Here is a 19079-nt window from a genome sequence, read left to right as displayed (position 1 = left end):
GTTCGGTTTGAACCAGAACGACCGAACACCGTGAAAGTTCGGACCTGAATAACGAACCCCATTAGAGTCAATGTCAAATATCAAAGGTGCATTGCAGAATATGGAATCTGGTCACGGCCCAGCGTCATGACGCTTGGAGAGCGGAGGTTTCACGCATGCGCTGTGTATATCAATCCAGAACGAGCGTGCGATGTAATGGACGTAGTAACGTTCCGAATAGGCACGAGACGAACGCAAGCCGAAAGTAGCCACGAAAAAATGGTACGTTTCTAAATTCTGTCGCTACCGCTAGTACTTTTTTTTTTTTTTCATCAAACAAGGTTTTATTAAGCAAAGATGATGCATATAAATACATAGTATTACTAATATATATATATATATATATATATATATATATAAAAAAAAAATGCGTATTGAACAAGGAAAGTATACATTGTTAATATAGTCAACATTAGGGGTAATATATGTTGATGTAGAAATAAATGTATACCACATAATGTGTAATATTATCTCCCACTCCCCCCCCGTTGAACATATTTGGTTTAATTGCATTTTATTTTAGTACACGTGATATGTATATGCATAATGTGATGCTCTCATATGTGTTATATACCTTTAAGTCTATAGGGGATATATTGTGTTCAGTACAGACATGACCATTTTGGGAGAACAACATGAACCATGATGTCTTTTGGTTTATAGTTTCTCTGTATGTATCTGGAATAGAGTTTTAGTTACAGAGATCCACGTGTTGTATTACTGAGCGAATTTATGATTCCCAAATTTTGTTGTATTTTGTCGGACATCCTCTATTAATGTAAATATGTTTTTTGTATGGCAAGGTAGTGTTAACTTCTGTTTTCTACTCCGTCACACTGGGAGGGGATGGTCTCCACTTTCATCCACTTTCTTGCAATAATTTTTCTGACGGAGAATAGAGTCTCATGTAGGAATACCTTGGTAAATTTGTCAACTGTGTCTGGAAATATCCCTAGGAGACATTGTTTTGGTTCTAACGCTATTGGGGAGCCCATGGTATCGTGTAGAAATGTTATGACCTGTTTCCATAGTTGTTGAATCTTGGGGCATGTCCATATTAAATGAAAGAACGTGCCTGTTTCTTGGCCACACATCGGGCATAGAGTAGACTGATTACGCTTATATCTGGCTACTCGAATTGGGGTGAGGTATGTTGTATGTGTTATGTAAATCTGAGAGAGTCTGTCCGAGAGTTTTGGTGATACTGCTTTGCATGTCTCGAGGGCTTCCTCCCACTCCTCATTTTCCATCAGGCCTACCTCTCTCTCCCATCGAGGCTTCAAATCAAACGCTATTTTTGACGAGGTGGGAGTTAGAAGCATATTATAAAATGTGGATATTAGTCCACGTGGGTCTGTACTTTTAACAATAGCCATAACGGGATGAAGAGCAGGCGGAGCCTCAACCTGTAAGAATTGTGTTTGGGTTGCATGTCTTACTTGCAGGTATCTGAAGAACATGAAGTTTGGAAGAGAAAACTCCTCTTTGAGTATATTGTAAGTTTTGAGAGTTCCATTGAACAGCAGATGATGTATATAGTAAATTCCCCTAGACTCCCACAGCTCCGAGTCCGGTATGTTAATGAATTCTGACATATCTCTATTGTGCCATATCGGTGTATGGTCGTGCAGTCTTGGTATTTCTAATTTGGTGGAGGCAAGGTCCCAAATACGTCTATAATGGTATAACAAGGACTTCTTGTCTCCCCCCACTTCAGTATTCCTGGATCCCGCCGATATTGCGTACAGAGAATCGCCTGTGAGTTGCACACTTTTGGAGCAAAGAAGGGTCAGGAAGCGTACGTTGTCTGTCTTGTCTATGTGGAATAGTTGTGATAATTGTGATGCAATGTAATAAAAGTTCAGATACGGTAGGGCCATTCCCCCCATGTCTGTCGGGTTTTTAAGCGCTGACCATGCGATTTTATGTCTGCTAGTCCCCCACACAAAGGGTTTAAGTAAAGCTTCAAGAGACTTAAAGTGTTTTAGTGGGAGATAGATTGGGGTATGCCACAATATGTAGAGGATTTTTGGGAGAAGGACCATTTTTATCAGATTTATGCGACCCCATACTCCTAGTGGTAGACGGGCCCAAGTACGTATTTTGGTTTTGACTAGTGAAAAGAGGGGTTCAATGTTAAGGGGAATATAATCAGCCGGATCTCTGGATATATGGATTCCTAGGTATTTGATTGTATCTGCTCTTTTTAGTGGGGTATCTGTCCATGATTCAGATGGTGGGAAACTGTCTATAAGTAGTATCTGGGACTTTTCCCAGTTCATCTTTAAACCGGAAAACGTTCCGAAGTGTTCGATCAACTGTAATGCTTTTTGAAGGGATGGGCCTGAGTCAGCGAGATATAATAGGGTATCGTCCGCATATAAACTAATTTTTTCGGTTATGGTTCCCATTTGTAGACCCACGATCTCGGGGTTTGCACGGATCGACACAGCCAGAGGCTCTTCAGCTAAGACATAGAGAAGTGGGGAAAGAGGGCAGCCCTGTCTTGTGCCTCGACTGAGGTCAAACTCTTGAGACGGCCACCCGTTCGCCACCACTCTAGCTGTGGGATTTTGATAAAGTAGTTTGATCCACTTAAGGAATCTGGGGCCAAAGCCATATCTTATAGGGTGAAATGTGCAGCGCTTATGTGATCATATAAACCATAACAAATAATATTAGTACAGAAAACTTGAATAATAAATGATGTGCTCAAAAATACTCCAAGCAGTCCTCTATTATGACATGTAATGTCTATAAACAGAGTAACTTGGACGTGTGATGTCCAAAAAAGAAAAAAGTCAGTGACAAGCTTCAGTCATGTGTGATGATAATCGTCAACCACATGTGGATATAATATAGTGACAGTCTTTAACTTCAAATATGTATGATGTAATAACAGTTAATAGTGGGCCCACCACCAAAGACACCAGAAGCTGCTTACCAGAGGGATTGAACTCAAATAGGTGTACACCTAGTGAGTCAATCAAGCTTTGTGGTATAATATACCAAGGGGATCAGATGCTCTATCCAGATATGACCTCCAGATGGACCTCCGAACAAGTGTAAGGTATGGATGGACTCAGTAGATATAGGCAGTCAGCCCCATAATTAAAAGAAAGAGGAAGGCATATAGTGTAACTCTGTATGGAAATTTTAATACATAAAAAGCAAAGGAAATACACTCACGTGTTAAGCAGTAAAATCAAGCGCTTGTATAAAAGAAGACAGTGGTCTCAGCATATCCTTCCTCCTACACTAGTAATAGAATGGAAGATCCTCTGTTTCAACCATGGGAGCTGAACTCCTCTATGTGGGAGAACTGAAAGGGATACATCCTAATAACTGGTGGCCACTAAATAGGAGGTAATGAGGAGGGGGAGGGGTGCTCCAGCCCAAAAAACCTGGTCAGGGCCTATTACAACATACAAGTACATATTTGGGGGGCACACCATACAATGCATTTAAATTCAAGATGGTGCTGCTGTAAGACCTATAAACAGTACAAAATATTTTACAGCGCACACATACAAGAATGACATTTCCTGCAGGGCTAGTTAAAAACACCTGAACATATTCAAAAAATACGGGGGTTTGGTCACACTATATGGTCATATAGTGCTAAGCCCACTTACTGCGACCCCACTAATTCGGGGTACTTTGACGCAGTAAGTGGGCTTAGCACTATATGACCATATAGTGTGACCAAACCCCCGTATTTTTTGAATATGTTCAGGTGTTTTTAACTAGCCCTGCAGGAAATGTCATTCTTGTATGTGTGCGCTGTAAAATATTTTGTACTGTTTATAGGTCTTACAGCAGCACCATCTTGAATTTAAATGCATTGTATGGTGTGCCCCCCAAATATGTACTTGTATGTTGTAATAGGCCCTGACCAGGTTTTTTGGGCTGGAGCACCCCTCCCCCTCCTCATTACCTCCTATTTAGTGGCCACCAGTTATTAGGATGTATCCCTTTCAGTTCTCCCACATAGAGGAGTTCAGCTCCCATGGTTGAGACAGAGGATCTTCCATTCTATTACTAGTGTAGGAGGAAGGATATGCTGAGACCACTGTCTTCTTTTATACAAGCGCTTGATTTTACTGCTTAACACGTGAGTGTATTTCCTTTGCTTTTTATGTATTAAAATTTCCATACAGAGTTACACTATATGCCTTCCTCTTTCTTTTAATTATGGGGCTGACTGCCTATATCTACTGAGTCCATCCATACCTTACACTTGTTCGGAGGTCCATCTGGAGGTCATATCTGGATAGAGCATCTGATCCCCTTGGTATATTATATCACAAAGCTTGATTGACTCACTAGGTGTACACCTATTTGAGTTCAATCCCTCTGGTAAGCAGCTTCTGGTGTCTTTGGTGGTGGACCCACTATTAACTGTTATTACATCATACATATTTGAAGTTAAAGACTGTCACTATATTATATCCACATGTGGTTGACGATTATCATCACACATGACTGAAGCTTGTCACTGACTTTTTTCTTTTTTGGACATCACACGTCCAAGTTACTCTGTTTATAGACATTACATGTCATAATAGAGGACTGCTTGGAGTATTTTTGAGCACATCATTTATTATTCAAGTTTTCTGTACTAATATTATTTGTTATGGTTTATATGATCACATAAGCGCTGCACATTTCACCCTATTTGTCATTTTTGCAACTTTATCCACTGCTGTGCTGGCTGCTTTAGTTTTTTTTTTTTTTTTTTTTTTGAGACAGCGCGGTATATATTTGTTTATAACTTACAAAGCCATATCTTCCCAAGCATTGCCATAAGTATCCCCACTCCACAGAGTCAAATGCCTTGGCCGTGTCAAGCGTCACAATCACCCGGGATCCTACATTTTCACGTGTGGCCTGTAAATTTATAAACAATTTCCGTAGGTTGAACAAGGTGTTACGACCAGGCATGAACCCCGCCTGATCCGTATGTATCAGAGAGAGAATGACTTGATTGAGTCGGAGGGAGAGTACCTTGGCTAATATCTTGATATCTACTTGTAATAGGGAGATTGGGCGGTAGGATTCGGGGTATCCTGGATCTTTTCCCGGTTTGGGTATGAGGACTATTGTTGCCTCTCTCATAGAAGCGGGAAGTGTAAATGTCTCGAATAAGTGATTATATAAGATTAGAAGTTTTGGGATCAAAAAATCGCTGAACTGGGAGTAAAATTCTATAGGTAGGCTGTCCGAGCCCCGGGGATTTGGACCTGGCAAATCCAGCAATAGCCAACGCTATTTCTTCCTCAGTGAGTGGTGCCTGAAGGAGGTTAACCTGGTCTTCTGTTAACTGGGGAAGTGCCGTCTCCTCCAAAAAGGAGTTCATTGGGCCCTTATCCTCAGGACTTTTTGAGGTGTAGAGGTCAATAAAAAAAACCCTAAACATAGAGGTCACTGTGAGGGGATTAGTAATGGATTCACCGCCAGGACCGTGTAAAGATATTACCACAGGGGGTCTATCTTCATTGTGTACCAGGTATGCTAGGAGCTTGCCAGCTTTTTCCCCGTGCTCAAACAGCTTTTGTTTAGCAAAGAACATTTTGTGTCGTTCTTTCCCATATTGGAGTTGGGCTACTACTCTGGCCTGAAGTTTAAGTGAGTCTGCATTTGCGGGAGAGGGATCATCTATATAATTTTGTTCAGATTGGGATAGTACCGTTATCGCTCTATCAAGCTCTCCTGAGGAATCTGTTTTAATCCTGTTAATGCAGGTTGAGAGTATCATGCGAACATGAGATTTAAAAGACTCCCAGATTGTTGTCAGGGAAGCTGAGCGGTCGTTCTTCCTGAAGAACAACTTCCACTCATTCATAAGTTCATCATCCTCAGGGAGTAGTGAGAGCCAGAACGGGTTTAATCGCCAATTCCGCTTTGGTTTGTCAGTGGGCACGCTTAGTGTAATCCAGTATGGGCTATGGTCAGACATCAGCCTGGGAGAAAAAAGCTGTCTCTAGTAGTCGGGGTGTGAGACTTTGTGATAACAATATCATGTCAATTCTAAACATAGAGTTGTGGGAGGAAGAGAAACAAGAGAATGATTGTTTGTGTGGGTATTTGTATCTCCAAGAATCCACAAGGTGAAAGGAGGAGATTAGCTTGGCAAATTTGGTTTCTCTGTTGGTTATTGGATGTGGATTCGAGGGTTGAAGTCTATCTACCGAGGGGTTTAGTGTGGTGTTAAAATCCCCCAGCCAGACCGCCTGGACTGTGGGGTGTTTATTCATGAATGTTAACCCCTCTAAGATTATGGGTATGGAGAATGGGGGGTTACATAGAAAGCCAAAATAAGAAAAGGTTCCCCATACAGCTTGACAGATAAAAAGACATACCGTCCCTGCGGGTCCGTGGAAACCTCTATAAGTTCAAATTGTACCGATTTGGCCACCAAAACTGATACTCCACGTGCGTGTGATGTGTAGGTTGAATGAAATGCCCATCCGACCCAAGGTCGGCGAAGAGCCATTTGCAATCTCCCTTCCACATGAGTCTCCACTAAGACTAAGATGTCAGTGTGTTGTTTTTTAAGGAACGTGAGGGCCGCCGAGCATTTTATCTTCTCACGCAATCCCCGCACATTCCAGGTAAGAAACTTTAGAGTCCCCATGTGTTCCCTTCTATACAGCAACGTATTTCAGCCATCATATATACGTCTAGTTTTTTGGTTAGCCTTCTCAGATGTCTGTAATGTATATTTAGTGTACACTTTACTAGGTATAGCATAACGTTTAATGTCTGCAACAACAATGTCCAACTTTGGTTGGTGTACCATCTGGTTATAACACATACAAATCTGTTCAACGGTTGAACTATCCCCCCCACCACCCCCCACCCCACCTTGCAACTTCCCCAACTGTTGCAGGCATCATCCCCAAACCGACTGAAAATCCCCAACAAGGAAATACAAAACTTTGCATGGTAAAGCCATAAACATGTGAGTAATTGGGGCCACCGCACTACAGAGTGCTGACGGGATACACTCCGTGTTGGAGGAGCGGTATATAATTGTTCATTGCAGTGGCCCCCAATCTCACTATCATATTCTCTGATGTTGAGTGGGGTAAAGTCTCTCTGCACTTTGCAATAAAGGGGCAGGACTGTGCCCTCTCTGGGGCTCCGTCTTCTCAAAAAACATATTGAGCCACATAAGATGTCAGGGGAAAACAAATTAAAGTAAAAAATGTGGGTAAGGGAAAAATCAGCTTGTTGACTGTTAGGCTAAACTTGACTCTCGTAGTAAGGATACAACTCACAGTTCCTTGGCGGGTCTTCCATCTGGCTCACTGAGCGAATAAATGGGCTAGTGCGAAGAGCATTTAAATCTAGCAGTTTGATCTGTTTATGTCCACTTCAGTGCACAGCGCATATCTGTTAATTTCTAATCAGGTCTGCAATAAGTGTCAGGAGTTGTATGCTGTATTGATTGTGGTAAGTGGTAGCAAAAAGTGTACTTACAGCGGTATCAGTCTGCTCTCTCCGGTGCCCCTTGGCGTTCCAGCCAGGTTATCACCTCCTCGGGGTCCTCAAAGAAGTGAACTCTGCCATCTTGCTCTACTTGTAGTCGGGCTGGAAATAGCATAGCATATTTAATTTGCTTTAATCTCAGCCTGCGTTTGGCCTCTGTGAACCCTTGTCTGCGGCGCTGTACTTCTGTTGAGAAGTCAGGGAATATGGCGATTTTACTGTTCCCTAGTTGAATGTTGCCTTTTTCTCGCGCCATTCTCAGGGCCGCATCCCAATCCTTATAGTTAAGGAGCTTGGCTATAAAGGTGCGCGGGGGTGCTCCCTGCGGAGGCGGTCTGGCAGGCATTCGGTGGGCCCTTTCCACAGCTAGCATTGGGGAGAAAGCCTCTCTGCCATAGTGTGTGATGAGTAGCTGCTCCAGGAATGTGGTGGGGTCCTTTCCCTCAGCGCCTTCAGGGAGGCCGATTAATCGCAGGTTGCATCTCCTCAGTCTGTTCTCCATTTCTTCCTGCTTGGAGAACAGTTGCTGGATTTGGCGCTGTATACGTTCTGTCCCCTCTTGCAGGGGCGGGGTGGCGTCTTCCACATTGCTGATTCGGTTTTCTGCAGTTTTAACCCGGTCGCGGAGTTTATGTAAATCTTGCCGGATGAGAGATATATCTACCTTTACCTCCTCTATCTGGGCTGTTAGTGAAGTTCTGCAGAATGTGATTGCTTCGAGAAGCCGATCCGTATCTCCCGCCGGACGTTCCTCCTCAGGCTTTTCCGCGGCACCATTTTCCTCCATCTCCTCTCCCTCCTGCCGGCGGTACTGAGCTAGTTTTGCCACCGTCGCTGCTTTCTGAGCCTTTGTGGGAGACATCTTGATTGGATTCTTCAACGGTCACAAAAGGGGAAGCTATTAAGCTTGTTTAGAGGGGTCTGCGGGCACAGGATGAGGTAAAATCAGGAGTAATGGACAGATCTTCTCAGGAATGCGTCCTATTCCACTGTCAGGCCACGTCCCCAGGAGAAACCGCCTTTACAGGGGGATAGCAGGGCCGCAGTCTATGTGTATAGCACAGGCAGGGGGGGCAGGTGTGCCAAAATGGCCGCTGGTCAGCACGTGTAGGCCCAGGCCGCCAGCCAGGCCGTTTGTGAGTGTCAGTCTCTCTGGGTCTCAGATGGGTGAGCAGGCTAGGAGGAGGGGGAATGAGCACAGTCCAGCTCTTTCAGGGAGCTATCTAGTAGCCAGGTACCTGTGTTATGGGGCTGGATCCAGGCAGGGCTGAGATTAAGGTGTACCAAGATGGCCGCGGCCTCCGGTTGTAGGCCGAAGCCGCGGTCTCGATTAATTTTTTACCCGCCGAGCAGGAGATCGCCGCTCCTTTCGGGCCGCCGTGCGGATTTTTCCTCCAGGAGTCAGGTCCAGCTGTCCCAGGTGTCCCAGAGAGGTAGTCCAGCCAGTTAGTCAGTTATTAAGTCCAGGATTAATAGTTTTACAGGAGTAATGGACGGAGCTCTGAGTCCACACGTCCTACTCCATGCAGTGTCAGGCCACGCCCCCACCGCTAGTACTTTTAAATGACTTTCTTTTCCTTTAGAAATGTAATTTTGCTCTCGGACTGTTGTAAACATTGGAAACGTGCAACTTTACAGGCATACTATAGACACCCCCAGGTACGAAATGTAAAGGAATATTTAACTTTTATTGTTTCATTTTAAGCTTTATTAAAATCACTGATCCCGAAAAAACATCCATTTTAAAATGTTCTTTTGCATTGATACATGTCCCCTGGGGCAGGACCCAGGTCCCCAAACACTTTTTATGATAATAGCTTGCATATTAACTTTTAAAATTATCACTTTTGAATCTACACTCTCGACAACTATGCCTTCTTAGCTTAGATATCCATAAGGCATTTGATAGCGTTAGTTGGTCTTACCTTAACTACCTACTGCCTAAATATGGGATATCAGATACATTTCTGCAGGGATTCAACGCACTATATCATGCCCCCCACACTAGAATCAAAATTCCCGGTCATAATTCAGACTTCTTTCCCCTTAGCAGAGGAACTAGACAGGGCTGTCCCTTATCACCAGTATTATTTGCCCTCGCAATCCAACCATTAGCCCCAAAAATCAGAAACAATATAGATATAAAGGGATATATTAAAGGAAATAGCGAATTCAAAATTAGTCAATATGCAGACGACGCTCTTATATTCCTCACAGAACCCCATACATCAATCCCCTCTCTCCTTAAAGAACTTAACTCCTTCCATTACATCTCAGGCCTTAAAATCAACACCAATAAATGTTGAGCCTTACCAATTAACTATAACCAAAACACTCAAAACTTATTATCAAATAATTTTCCATTCATATGGTGTCCCAAATCATTTAGGTATCTTGGTGTTAACATCACCCCTATACATAACCTTTTATATAAATCTAACTATATCCCAATATTCTCTCAGATCACCTCCCTCCTCACTTCCTGGTCTTCTTTCCACATATCTTTTCTAGGCAGAATTTGTGCGGTCAAAATGACAATCCTCCCTAAGCTCCTATATTATTTTCGAGCCCTACCTATCAATGTTCCAAAATCTAAATTGACACCCATTCAAAGAATTATAAACAAATTTATATGGGCGGGTAAAAAACCCAGGTGCAGCTACGCTCTTATGCACAGATCTCAATCCTTAGGAGGCTTCGTCCTCCCCAACATCTGGCTCTATTACCTAGCAGCCAGATTAACACAGCTCACTCAATGGTTTACCCCCTCCCAAGAAACCTCATGGAAAAAATTTGAATCCATTTCTATATTCCCACTATACCTACAAGGAATACTATGGTCCAACATCACGTCTTACAGTAGACTTGTTAAATATAACATCATTGTTGCTCAGTTTTACCAGTTATGGAACAAATACAAAGACACTTTCAAACTCTCCTCTAATACTCCCCCTTTATCCTCCTTTTTGGGAGACCCTAGATTCATTAATGCATATAGTAATAGGCTCTCCTTCTCTATTTGGATCACTAAGAATTTAACCACCCTTAGATCCCTACAATTAAAATGGGAGTTTACCCCATTTTCCACTTTGCAATCTACCCATGGCCTTCCCTCTTCTGAACTCCATAACTACCACCTTATCAAATCCTTTTATGCTAAATTTTTCGCACTCACAACACTTCACACCAACACCACATTTGAACAAATCTGCATCTCTTCATCCAATGATAGAGGTCTCATTTCATATCCACAAAAAGAAATGGTCTTACTGGAATTTAACCTAACCGATTTTAATGTGATATTACACATGTACCTGCATAACTGTATGACTAATGTTGCTTCTATGCCTTTGACCTGATATCATACCCCATATATAAATATTATTGTATATTAATGTTATATATCTTTTATAACTATACTTTTTGTATATTTTCCTAAACTTCCAAATAAAACTTTTGTAAACATAAAATTATCACTTTTGAATTCTCCCATAGACTTTTAAAGGGTGTTCTGCGGCTTTCGAATTTGCCGCGAACACCCCAAACTGTTTGCAATTCGGCGAACAGCCAATGTTCAAGTCAAACTCATGTTTGACCCGAACAGACAGCCCATCCTTACTGCTTATGTAAAGGCCTATATTGTGACCAGATTATGAGCTATACGCCACCCATTATGGTTTGTCTTGTGTTCTGTTTTGCAGCCATCTGATACTTGTCACCAAAATTATGAAGTCGGGTTTGAATTCACACGAATTCCTTAGCCTGTCTGTGGCAAGTCAAACAAGGATTATTGCAATAAAACCAAGAGGATAGCAGCTATTGAGAAACTGGTGGAATTTGCGAAGACTGTGCACCCCAGAGCAACCTACGATTTGATAAAGACCAAAATTGGGGGCCTCAGAAGCATGTATAACAGGGAATGAAAGAAGATCGAAGAATCCAAAAAATCAGGAGCAGCAGCTGAAGACGTCTATGTACCCCAGCTGTGGTATTTCAACAGCCTCCAATTTTTGTCTGATCAAACTATACCATGCAGATCTCTCTCCACACTACCCTCCACATCAGCTGAGGCCACCGATACTGAGCCTGATCCTACACAGGATGAAGAGGAGGAGGAGCTCAGCTTGACCCAGGTATAGCATTGTTTAAAAGCTTGGATGAAAAAAATACAATGATGTTAATTAGATGTTAGTATGGATAATAATTTGTTGTGTTAAAAAAGTGAGTTCTATATCAATAGACAGTAGTGGCCAAAAAGGATTAGGAGAAGAATGAGAAATGCTGGAGTCAGAATGATAGTCTTTACTATTTGGACACATTCCAAATTAAAAAGTCATGAGTTGAAAAGTGTGATTGATGACCAAAAATTAAAATGATGTTGCTTTTTCACACACAGGAACTTTTGAACCAAGAACAGGCCGAGCCCAGCAGCTAGACAACTGAGTACAGAATCCCTCCCCTGCGCCCTCCCAACAAAAGGGCCAGGAAGAGCCACCACCTGGATGAGGCCACAGCTGACTTCCTAACTAGGGCTACATCTGTCATCACCACAGCACCCAATAGTGCTGAAGGGTTTGGCTGTTTTACAGGTAATAAGCTCTGCAAGATTGACGCGGATCAAAGGGAGCTATGTGAGGGGATAATCATCCAGCTCCTCAGCAAGGCCAGGAAACAAGAGCTAACCACAAAATCACATGTGTGTCATTTGGACCACACACCTCCACCTCCTCCACAATAAGCCTACCCACCCCAGCAAGCCCACCCACCCCAGCAACCCTACCCACCCCAGCAAGCCTACCCACCTCAGCAGCATGGTGGTCAGTGGCCAAATCAGCCCCAGGATCCACAACAAGGCCAGTGGTCTGGGGAGTTTAGGGGCTACTAATTTAGCATGTTGTATTTTTTTATTTGGTATGATTTACTAGGCTATAATTTTTTTAATTTTTCTGTGTATCATTTTCTTTTGTGGTTTATAATTTTGAATTTGGATGACAGAGAATATGTCTACTAATTTATTAATTTTATTTATGTTGTGAATGCACAATAAACAAAATGGCCTCAGCTGATGTGTAAAGAAGTGTGGAGAGCAAGGTGCGTGGTTTGGTCTGGTCTGCCAAAAAACACAGCCTGTTGTAGTACCACAGCCTGGGGACATATGTGTCATCTGCTGCTGCTCACAATCTCTTGAGTCCAAGAGATTGAACTTCTTGTGCTCCCTACTGTATGCACTCCTCGGGTTCCCAATTTAGCTCTTCACAAAATGTATGTCTGACCTGGGGTACAGAGTATTCACCAGTTGATCCATTGCTGCCTTCCGCTTGATTTTGATATGGCATTCTTGTGCTTACTATTCTAAAAATATAACATTTCACTAAAAATAGAGATTATGTGTTTAACTTCTAATGACAGTTTGGGAGTAGGCAGGTACATTTCTAAAATTAGGAACAAGAGACACATATAGAGCTGGAGCTTTGAGCTTCAAAACCACTATGGGATAATGGGGTTGTGCTAACTTGCCAAAAAAACGACAACATTTTTATTGATATCACTAGAACACAAACCCTTTGTAAATATGTTTGTTAGTACTCTGTCAGTATCACCAGCAAAGCAGTTTTATTATTAAGCCATTAGAAAGAAGAAGAGAATGTGCGCTGCATTTCAAAATTTCATAATTTGGCACGTCACGAATGTGCTATCTCCATTGCGAACGCTAGCTTTACAAGACCCACCGCTTTCGGCTGGTCCTTGCTTCTGAGTATGCGTGTTTGTACTTTGGACTAAAGTCCGATTTTTTTTTTTTTGTGTACACAAGATCGGACTAGCCGATGTAGGACTTTTGTTGCCGCCAAGTTCGCACAGCCAACATTTGTCCGATTAAAACCGAAAAAAGTTTGTCCGATGGAGCATACACACGGTCGGATGTTGCCTTAAAACAGCTTATTTGCATGTTTGTTGTCAAAAAGTCCGATCGTTTGTATGGGCCTTTAGAGTCTGCAAAAGACTTGTGACTGGGGTGGAGGTTCACCTTCCAGCAGGACATCAATGCTAAAGCTACAATGGAATGGTTTAGATCAAAGCATATTCATGTGTTAGAATGGCCCAGTCAAAGTCCAGACCTAAATCCTATTGAGAATCTGTGGAAAGACTTGAAAATTGATCTTTACATACGCTCTCAATCCAATCTGACAGAGCCTGAGCTATTTTGCAAAGAAGAATGGGCAAAAATGTCACTCTAGATGTGCCAAGCTGGTAGAGACATCCCCAAAAAGACTTGCAGCTGTTATTGCAGGGAAAGGTGGTGTTACAAAATATTGAATCGGGGGGGGGGGGGGGGGGGGCGAATACAAATGCATGCCACACTTTTCACATTATTGCACTGAGCAAAATTATAAACTCAACACTTTTGCCTTTGACCCTATTGATCATGAGCTGAAAGCAAAGATCTCCGACTTTTTCTATGTATACAAAAGGGCTATTTCTCTCAAATATTGTTCACAAATCTGTCTAAATCTGTGTTAGTAAGCACTTCTCCTTTGCCGAAATAATCCATCCACCTCAGAGGCATTGCTAGGGGGGTGCGGTCCGCACCTGGGTGACACCCGTGGGTAGCGGCACCACTAACACTGCCCTACACTAATCTCCTCCTCTCAGTGGAGCGGACTGAAGTCGCCGCCTCCTCCTCCTCCCACATCCACACAGAAGGAGGAGACTGAGGGACACCGCAGTGTGTATCCGTCCGAACTGACTGTTCTAAGGTCTGTACACTTTACTATGTATAGTCAAGATGGACATGGGGGTGCGCTATGGGAGGGCAGAGGGGGTGTCTACACTGATGGGGGGTCTGCACTGAGGGGGAGGGGGTGTCTATAATGATGGGGGGTCTGCACTGAGGGGGAGGGGGTGTCTATACTGATGGGGGAGTCTGCATTGAGGGGGGTGTTTATACTGAGGGGGGTCTGCATTGAGGGGGGTGTTTATACTGAGGGGGGTCTGCATTGAGGGGGGTGTTTATACTGATGGGTAGGTCTGCATTAAGGGTGGGTGTTTATACTAATTGGGGGTCTGCCCTAAGGGGGTCTATACTGATGGGGGAGTTTGCACTGAGGGGGGGTGTCTATACTAATGGAGGGGGTCTGAACTGAGATGGGGGGTGTATACTGATAGGGGGAGGTCTGCACTGAGATGGGGGGTGTATATACTGATGGGGGGAGGTCTGCACTAAGGGTAAGGGGGTCTATACTGATGGGAGGTCTGCACTGAGATGGGGGGTGTATATACTGATGGGGGGAGGTCTGCACCAAGAGGGTCTATACTGATAGGAGGTCTGCACTGAGATGGGGGGTGTATATACTGATGGGCGGAGGTCTGCACTAAGGGGGTCTATACTGATGGGAGGTCTGCACTGAGGGGGGTGTCTATATGATGGGGGGGTCTGCACTGAGGGGGGTGTCTATACTGATGGGGGGTCTGTACTTAGTGAGGGGGATCTGTACTGAAGGGTGGGTCTATACTTATGGAGGGGGGGTCTGTACTGAGGAGGAGATACTCATGGGGGGGTCTGTACTTAGTGGAGGGTCTGTACTGAGGGAGGGGGATCTATACTGCGGGAGGAAGATCTGTGCTTAGTGGGGGGGTCTATACTGAGAGAGGGGGGTCTGTACTGAGGGGGGACTATAGTTGGTGGAGGGGGGTGACACCAATTTTTTTCACACCGGGTGACACCAACCCTAGTGACGTCACTGATCCACCTCAGAGGTGTGGCATATCAAGGTGCTGATTAGACAGCATGATTATTGCACAGGTGTGCATTAGGCTGGCCACAATAAAAGGCCACTCTAAAATGTGCAGTTTTATCACACAGCACAAGGCCACAGATGTCGCAAGTCTTGAGGGAGCGTGCAATTGGCATGATGACTGCAGGAATGTACACCATAGCTGTTGCCCTTGAATTGAATGTTAATTTCTCTACCATAAGCCGTCTCCAAAGGCGTTTCAGAGAATTTGGCAGTGCATCCGACCGGCCTCACAACTGCAGACCATGTGTAACCACACCAGCCCAGGACTTCCACATGCAGCATCTTCACCTCCAAGATCATCTGAGACCAGCCACCCGGACAGCTGCTGCAACAATCGGTTTGCATAACCAAAGAATTTCTGCACAAACTGTCAGAAACCATCTCAGAGAAGCTCATCTGCATGCTCGTCATCCTCATCAGGGTCTTGACCTGACTGCAGTTCGTCATCGTAACAGATTTGAGTGGGCAAATGCTCACATTCGATGGCATCTGGCACTTTGGAGAGGTGTTCTCTTCACGGATGAATCCCAGTTTTCACTGTAGTGGGCAGATGGCAGACAGTGTGTATGGCGTTGTGTGGGTGAGTTGTTTGCTGATGTCAACATTGTGGATCGAGTGACGAGATCCTGAGGCCCATTGTTGTGCCATTCATCCAGGACCATCATCTCATGTTGCAGCATGATAATGCACGGCCCCATGTTGCAAGTATCTGTACACAATTCCTGGAAGTTGAATACATCCCGGTTCTTGCATGACCAGCATACTCACCGGACATGTCACCCATTGAGCATGCTTGGGATGCTCTGGATCGGCGTATACGACAGCGTGTTCCAGTTCCTGCCAATATCCAGCAACTTCACACAGCCATTGAAGAGGAATGGACCAACATTCCACAGGCCACAATCAACAACCTGATCAACTCTATGTGAAGAAGATGTGCTGCACTGTCTGAGGCAAATTGTGGTCACACCAGATACTGACTGTTTTTCAGATCCCCTGGACCCCCCAATACAGTAAAACTGCACATTTTAGAGTGGCCTTTTATTGTGGCCAGCCTAAGGCACACCTGTGCAATAATCATGCTGTCTAATCAGTATCTTAATATGCCACACTTGTGAGGTGGATGGATTATCACATATTTAGACAGATTTGTGAACAATATTTGAGAGAAATAGGACTTTTGTTTACATAGAAAAAGGCATAGATCTTTAAAGTGGACGAAACCCGAATATTTTTGTTTTTTTTAATTAAGGCTTGCTCCTTGTACAGTATAGGATTTCATGTCATCTGTGCCCAGTCTTGCCAAGAAGAGTTAATCAGAATGCACAATGCTTTGTGCAATATAAGAGAGGTGATTGCTAAAGCTATAGGTAGCACTGTATTCCTATTATTTTGTATAGTATAGGAATCTGAGTGAACAGTACTGTGTAAAGGATAGGAGGGGTGTCAGAGAATGGTTCGCAGAAGAACGGGTACTTCTGCCAACTTTCAATGGGATCGCAGATTACGGGCACTAAGGCATTTGCCAGTGCAAATGCGCATGCTGTGACCAGTGATGCTCAATTGCATGCGCCTTGCCGCACACAATGCGTGACAGATCCTTGTGCTCAGTGTCCTGTTTAAAGTCAGCAGTCTGATCCACAAGTTGCTGCATAATCTTCAGATTTATGTGTGTTCCTATGTTCTGCTATTATTGGATTCCCTGTTACAGATCCGGCTCACTTTTGACCTGTCTTGTTTCCATTCCTGGCTCCTGACCCTTGGTTTGTTCTACCGTCTTCGCTTCTGCCTGACTTCCAGTGTATGACCCGGCTTATTCCTGTTTCAGCTCCCTGCCTTTGCTCCTGACTGGTATTCGGTGTATGACTACTGGCTTGACTCCTGACCCTACTATCAAGCACCGCCTGGTACATCTGAGGGACTCCTGCCCTGCAGTGCATCCTGCTTGTCCGGCTGTCCTCCATTGTACATAATTTCTGCACTTCAGCCTATTTCAGCTAGCAACCCATGCTTCTTTGGGCATAGCTGTTACGTACCTTATAGTAGAGCCTGACTTGTAGGAGGAGACCTCTCTTACAGCCCTGGCTCAGGAAGCACTGGATTTGGGACAGTGGCCTCGAGAGCGCAGCGAGGTAGAAGTGCCTGTGAGATCTGTGGTAGCTGGCACAGATGGGTGGATGATGGGTCAACAGGAAGGACCGGGATGCAGATGACAGTACAAGCAGATGCAGGTCAGTTACCCGATGATGCAACATCAGGAGCAGACTGGAGCAGGGTCAGACAAGCCGGGTCAACACAGGTAATCAGATATAGCAAGGCAGCAGGCTGGAGCAAGGTCAAATGGACAGGTAGAAGTTGGCAGCAGGATATCAGGCATAAAAGGTTAGAGTCAAGGTAAGCCGAGGTCAGGGTTGGAGATAGCAGGTGTAGTCAGCAGTAGTCAGTAGGGATGAGCCGAACACCCCCCCTGTTTGGTTCGCACCCGAACATGCGAACAGGCAAAAAATTCGTTTGAACACGCGAACACCGTTAAAGTCTATGGGACATGAACATGAATAATCAAAAGTGCTAATTTTAAAGGCTTATATGTAAGTTATTGTCATAAAAAGTGTTTGGGGACTTGGGTCCTGCCCCAGGGGACATGGATCAATGCAAAAAAAAGTTTTAAAAACGGACGTTTTTTCGGGAGCAGTGATTTTAATAATGCTTAAAGTGAAACAATAAAAGTGTAATATCCCTTTAAATTTCATACCTGGGGGTTGTCTATAGTATGCCTGTAAAGGGGCGCATGTTTCCCGTGTTTAAAACAGTCTGACAGCAAAATGACATTTCAAAGGAAAAAAAGTCATATAAAACTACTCACGGCTATTTATGCATTGCCGGTCCGACAATACACATAGAAGTTCATTGATAAAAACGGCATGGGAATTCCCCACAGGGGAACCCCGAACCAAAATTAAAAAAAAAAAAATGACGTGGGGGGTCCCCCTAAATTCCATACCAGGCCCTTCAGGTCTGGTATGGATATTAAGGGGAACCCCAGCCAAAAAAAAAAAAAAAATGACGTGGGGGTCCCCCTAAATTCCATACCAGGCCCTTCAGGTCTGGTATGGATATTAAGGGGAACCCCGGCCAAAAATTTTTTTAAAAATGGCGTGGGGTCCCCCTCAAAATCTATACCAGACCCTTCAGGCCTGGTATGGATTTTAAGGGGAACCCCGCGCCAAATTTTTTTTTAAAAATGGCGTGGGGTCCCCCCAAAAATCCATGCCAGACCCTTATCCAAGCACGCAACCTGGCAGGCCGCAGGAAAAGAGGGGGGGACGAGAGAACGCCCCCCCCCTCCTGAACCGTACCAGGCCACATGCCCTCAACATTGGGAGGGTACTTTGGGGTAGCCCCCCAAAACATCTTGTCCCCATGTTGATGAGGACAAGGGCCTCATCCCCACAAGCCTGGCCGGTGGTTGTGGGGGTCTGCGGGCGGGGGGCTTATCGAATCTGGAAGCCCCCTTTAACAAGGGGACCCCCAGATCCCGGCCCTCCCCCCTGTGTGAAATGACCTACCATTTCACTAAAAAACTGTCAAAAATGTTAAAAATGACAAGAGACAGTTTTTGACAATTCCTTTATTTAAATGCTTCTTCTTTCTTTTATCTTCTATCTTCCTTCAGTTTCTTCCTCCATCTTCTTCTTCTGGTTCTTTCTCCGGTGTTCTCGTCTGGCATCTCCTCCGCGGCATCGGCGCCTT

General features: G+C 44.2%; 1 long non-coding RNA gene across 1 annotated transcript in view; it reads left to right on the top strand.

Annotated features, from left to right (window-relative positions):
- LOC141131764 (uncharacterized) overlaps positions 1–12911 on the top strand; it is a 30245-nt gene extending 17334 nt beyond the window's left edge. The window contains exons 2-3 of the long non-coding RNA XR_012242812.1: positions 11235–11666; positions 11930–12911. This is a non-coding gene — a long non-coding RNA (uncharacterized lncRNA). The remainder of the gene's footprint in view (positions 1–11234; positions 11667–11929) is intronic.
- The last annotated feature ends 6168 nt before the right edge of the window (positions 12912–19079 follow it).

The sequence above is a fragment of the Aquarana catesbeiana genome, linkage group LG03, assembly GCF_042186555.1.
Source record: "Aquarana catesbeiana isolate 2022-GZ linkage group LG03, ASM4218655v1, whole genome shotgun sequence".
NCBI classification, from domain to species: domain Eukaryota; kingdom Metazoa; phylum Chordata; class Amphibia; order Anura; family Ranidae; genus Aquarana; species Aquarana catesbeiana.
The sequence above is the reverse complement of the archived record's forward strand: the minus strand, read 5'-3'. Positions and strand labels throughout refer to the sequence as shown.